The sequence below is a fragment of the Pteropus alecto genome, unplaced genomic scaffold (assembly GCF_000325575.1).
Source record: "Pteropus alecto unplaced genomic scaffold, ASM32557v1 scaffold359, whole genome shotgun sequence".
NCBI lineage: Eukaryota > Metazoa > Chordata > Mammalia > Chiroptera > Pteropodidae > Pteropus > Pteropus alecto.
Window position 1 is genome coordinate 4,880,639 of NW_006443119.1, and position 5,864 is coordinate 4,886,502.

Below are 5,864 nucleotides of genomic sequence, written 5' to 3' on the forward strand. Positions count from 1 at the left end.
CAGGACACTTTCTCAATCTTGGAGAACAATGAACAACTTTGTGGAGAACAAAAGATACTTTAGAGCCATTTGTTCTGTTGGCCTCAGGCTAAATAAGTTCTCCCTGGGACCTCGGCGGATGCCAATTTTCTCATAATCTTGCCCTGTTGAGGTGATTCCTTCTGACTAAAAGTCTATCATGATTGCTCCCCAGAAACTGTAGAGGAAATTTGAGGAATTTACATCAAAATGGCTAACAGCTTTCTGTTCTGCTTCTGTAAATGTGCTTGTTGCATGTAAGAGCCCACTTGCATTTTGCTTGACCTGTAAATGTAACTGTTTTTACCCCTAGCAGCTCCCGTCTCTTGTAGCACTTTGTACCCTCACAGTCCCCACTTCCTGTAACTATTTGTAATCACGGGTAACCCATAGCAACCCTTCTACCAATGTTAATACTTGAAACCGAGTGGATTGCTTGGTTTTTCACTGGATGGTTTTGGAATTCTTCCACAACATTTTGGTTGCCCCAGTGAGTTTCCAACCATGCTGGTCCCTTGAGTCATCAGACTGGTGGCTCAGCCTGGCAGAGGCAAACAGGAACCAAAACGACTGAGGAGGCGTGACACCTGAATATTTCAGGTTCTCTTTTGGATCGCTGCCCCAACTCCCTGGCATGGCTGAGCCACCAACTGGACTCATAGGAGGGAAGGACCAAATTCACCAGAAACGGCTGCAAGAAAAAGGGATATAACCATATTTACCATCAGCTGAGTAAAAGTAAGGGAAAAAGATGTAAGGTAAGGTCCCCAGACAGCCCCCGCTCTTCAGTAAAAAGAGGACCCGCCTGTCGGGTGGAAGAGGAACTAGACGAGACTTACTGTCTTCAGTAAGGAGACAGTAGTACTGTTCTTTCTAGTGGAGAAAGGCACCAAGGTTCTTTCTTGGGGGGTAAGGGGCAGAGACAGGAGTCTCTCCAGTGGGGGAGGCATCAGGTTAGGTCAGAGGCCTTTCATAAAGGGGGAGGCACCATTTAACCTGATGTGTGTATAAGGGCTTAGGGGCATCCATCCTACTGGTCTATGGTAAAACCTGTTGTGTATACAGTGGGAGGCAACTGTCTTAACCTGATGTATGAATGAGTGAGTGAATGAGCAGCTTGGCCAATGATCGGTCAGGTACGAGTTTGTAACTCCATGGCTGGGCACCCTTAAGGTCCCCTAAAGGCTACGGAGTTTGTGTGGGCTCACTCTGTGTTTCCATGGTGAATGGCATAAGGTCTATGGCGGCACTGGACTAGTGTTTGATCGTAAGTCACAAAGCTGAGTCTGCTATGGCTAAATGTCATCTAAGCTCCCCATGATGGGACACAGCCAAATGAGTACCTGAATGATCTCCTCTTTGGAGGGGACACCTACCCTTATTTGTCTTTGCATCACTGTCACAGGGTGGGATAAGTTTGAACAACACTAAGTAAAGAGGGTAAACTCCATCACCCTCTGGAGGGCAATCAAATGCTCTCCACAAGTTAGTGGATATGTTAAGGAATGGTGGGAAGTATATGAAAGAGAGTGAGTACTGAGTGAAGGAGTCGCAGCCTAACCATGAAGCAAGAGTTGAGTCCCAATCCGGGGTTCCATGGCAATCCTCATATGGCTTATAGCGACCCCACTGGATCTCCATGAGGAGTCTACTCTAGTGATCCAGGTTGGGGGTATTCTACTGACCCACCAATGCTAAGAGACACCTCAAATCTCCTCAAAGTGAGTGGCTGGAGAAGGGCCCAGTGAGAGGCATCCCCTCCAATTTCCCTGACCCTTTTCCCATCCTCCCCTTTGTGGCATGATAGTTGTCTGTCATGGGAGGCACGGGAGTTACCTCAGATCTATCTGAAGGAATAAGGCATGTTGTAAAATGTTTGAGTAGGAAGAAAAGAAAGTGTCATTGGTAACAGAAGGTATAAGGTCTGGAGACATATTTTGAAGGAAATTGAAGGGAAGTTGTTTTCCTCGTGGTTGGATATTGTTGAATAGGTGAAAAGAGTTAAATTGAAGGAATAAAGAAAGTAGTAGAAGGTCTGTGTATGTGAAGAGAAATCCCGAGGGGAAATTAAACTGAAGGAATAAAGAAAGTGTAAAATCCTGAAAGAAAAGTGTGAAAGGAGGTATTGGGAAGAGATCTTGAGGAGAAATTTTATGTAACTAGGTAAAATAAGGGTAGAAATTTAAAGGTCAAAAGTAAGCTGATGAAAAATTGGAACTGTAATGTTTCTTAGACTATTGGTCTGCTACTAATGTTAGGAAAAAGTTTTCTGAGGAGAAAATAAGAAATATGTCAAAATAATTTCTGTGTTTTATGCTGTCTTAAGCAGGTTTCTGGGACTTTAGAGAACATATTAACACTGGCCTTTGTGCCCAATTTTCAAAGGAAGTTCCCTGCAAGTACGGAACTTCGCTAAACCACCTATCTTAGACAATATGTTGGAAAATTTTAAGGGAAGTTTCTCAGAGAATTATGGAGTCAGGCTGATCCTGGAAAGGCTTTGTACTCTATGTGAGTTTGAATGGCCCACATTCAGAGTAGGATGGCCCTCAGAAGGGACCTTAGACCTCTCTACAGTGAGAGCAGTATATTGGGTAGTGACAGGGACCCCTGGATATCCAGACCAGTAGCTGTATATAGACATATGGCTACAAATTGCTACTATCATGCCCCCTTGGGTCCAGTTTGGCATGAATAGGCAGGGACAGAGTAAGGTACTTGTGGCTCATCCAATTCTAGAAAAGAACAAGGAGAAGCCAGCAAAAATAATCCACCAAGGGGACCCCGAAGAAGAACCTATTTTCTTCCTACCACCGTACATCTTGGCAGGTCCGTCAGTGCCTGCACCGCCCCCTACTGCCCTAAAGCCCCAGGCCAACACCATGCCATCCATCAGGTTCAAATTCAACTCCTCAAATCAATCTGGTTGGTATGTGGGGCTAATGTCTCATGAGGAGGCGCAAACCCAACTCCATGGTCAACTTCATGATATGTTCCTAGTTTGTGACTCCTCCACCTGCCCTGGGGACTATGTACTGTCTGTGTCCAAGAATGTGTGAGCTTCCCACTACATCATTAATTCGCTGCCCAACCATTTTGAAATCAGGGACCTAGAATTTGACTGCTTGCTGGCCCTGCTAGAGTTTTACAAGACTCGCTGCCTGAATACCATCACCCTGATGGAGCCCATGCCGAGATATCTAGGCTCATTAGAATATGTACGGACTCTCTATGACTTTCTTGGGATTGATGCTGAAGACCTGCCCTATTAGAAGGGTGAGATCCTGGTGATAATAAAGACGCTTGACAGATAGTGGTATAGTGCCTGGAACAAGGATGGTCAGATTGGGATCCCTTTCATTAAAAGGCTTGCCAGAGGAGTTGCCCACAGAGTTCTATGAGAGACTATGTGAGGCGTTCCAGATGTATATCCCTTTGACCCCGAAGCACAAAAGAACTAGCGCATGATCAACACAGCATCCGTGTCCCAACCCTCCACTGACATCCACCACAAACTTCAACAACTAGAGGACTTTGCTGGAATGAACAACACCCAGCTACTAGAAGTCACAAACAAGTTATTTAAAAACTGTGACCAGGAGGCCCAAGAGGTAACTAACGGAGGAAGCACAGAGTACCCCTATTAACAGCAGCATTGGGGAACTCAGGTCTAGAACAATGCACTGCTGCTCCCTCATGAAAAAGAGAAGCTGGAAAAAGACCCCACTTCACTGCGACCAATGTGTCTACTGCAAAAAAAAGAAGAAGAAGAAGAAGAAGAAGAAGAAGAAGAAGAAGAAGAAGAAGAAGAAGAAAGAAGAAGAAGAAGAAGAAGAAGAAGAAGAAGAAGAAGAAGAAGAAGAAGAAGAAGAAAAAGACAGCCATTGGAGAAATGAGTGCCCTCGTCATAGGGAAACATCTAAAAGGTGAAAGAATATAAGACACCAACCTGAGCCAGTCATCAAAAACTCATCGGCTGGGCCGAGGAACAGTCAGACTAGGAGCTGATCCTAGACTCCCAGAAGCTTACAGTGGCAATAGAAGTAGGGGGCCAATCATTGACTTTTATAGTAGACATTAACACCAAAAAGAGTCCATGAATTCCTAGGGGCAGCTGAATCTGAGTACCAGGTGTCTCCGAGATTGCCAAGCCCATGAATAAGGAAAGATCCCCTGGTTTGGAGCTCCAAACAAGAAGAAGCTTTCAGAGAAATAGAAAGACTCTTAACCAGAGCCCCAGCATTAGGACTACCAGATGTGACACATGACTTTACTTTTTGGGGGATCCTCACACAGTCAGGCCCAGACAATGCCCAATTGCTTCTTTGTCCAAACGGCTAGATCTGGTAGCTCTGGGATAGCCACCATGCCTCCAGGCCTTAGTTGCTATGGTGATCCGGGTCAGAAGTGGACAAGCTTATTCTGGGACAAAATATAAAGGTATTTGTATTGATGAATAATCAAGAACATAAGTGGCTGACCAATGCCAGAATAACTCGTTGTCAGGGGCTGCTTTACAGAAGTCCATGAGTCTGCCTCGAAACTCTAAGTACATTGAACCCCGCTATGGAAGGGCCTCCCAACTATGATCATGAGTAGGCCATGGACAAAGTTTACTTTAACATGCCAAATCAGACAGATGTTCCCCTTTAAGACCCAGAACTAGTATTGTTCACTGACGGGGGCAGCTTCATCCATGAAGGACAGCGCAAAGCCGGCTATGCAATAACAACTGCCAAAAAGGTAAACAGAGCTAAGGCTCTGTCACAGGGCTGGTCATCACAACAGGCTGAGTTATGGGCACTCATCCAGACACTATAGTGGGCTGAAGGGAAATGGGCCGATATTGACACTGACTCAAGGTATGCCTTTTGTCACCTTGCGTATACTTGGGGCCTTTCATCAAAAGGGGGAATGAAAACAGTGAGAGAATCAGAAGTTCCACACAGCCTAAAGGCTGCAAAGTTTAGGGAAAGTTGAACGCATGAACGAGATCCACAAAACCACTCTAGCTAAGCTTTGTCAGGAAACCCAGTTACCGTGGATAGATATGCTGCCTTTAGCTCTACTCTGAACGTGATGCACCCCAAGACCTTCAGGCTACTCCAGCAAGAAGCAGATACAGAGAAGAGACCTTCTGTCCCTCAACATCCATAAAATAATAAGGGGGTGCATAGCTCATAGAAAAGAATTAGGCAAGAAAATTAGTTACAAGGGTTTCTGGGTCTGCCTGCAAAGACACTGAGAGATCAGCGAAATCCTTTGCAGGAGACCTCCCCCAGTAATAAGGAAGTTAGAACAAGACCCTAGATTAATAGTTGACCTCATCACTTTCAGGCCCCCACCAAATCACTAGGGAAATTTTAGAAAGAGCCCCTATTCTTTTAAGAAATTAGGATCACCCCTCTCATCCAGGAGAAGTATAAGTTAAAGATTGGAAGAAGGAGCCACTCCAACCAAGCTAGACAGGTCCACTGCCATTTACAAGTAAACAAATGAGCATAGGGGAGAAATATAGAGATAAATTCCTAGTAACACTTAAATGGCTTGTTTTCCACCAAACTTTCTTAATAAAACCTTTCATGGGCATCCTTTATAAAAGATTGAAATCAAGAAAGAGTACTATAAAGTTCTAATCCAGTGTATTACCCTAAATTAAAGCAACCTGGAGTCAGGAACTGAAAGTACTATGTAAAATGTCTGCCAAAATGCATTTGTATAAAATTAGTCTAGCTAATGTATTCATTAGCCTAACATTTGTTATTAGAGTATAAGATTGCTGAATTTTACAAAAGAATTAACTCAATATGACACAGGTTTTAAGATTCTATGAGGAAATTGATATT

The 5,864-nt window shown here is 44.2% G+C and overlaps 1 pseudogene; it reads left to right on the forward strand.

The window, feature by feature from the left end:
• The first annotated feature begins 2,900 nt into the window (after nt 1-2,900).
• LOC102895702 lies at nt 2,901-3,419 on the forward strand (annotated as a pseudogene).
• The last annotated feature ends 2,445 nt before the right edge of the window (nt 3,420-5,864 follow it).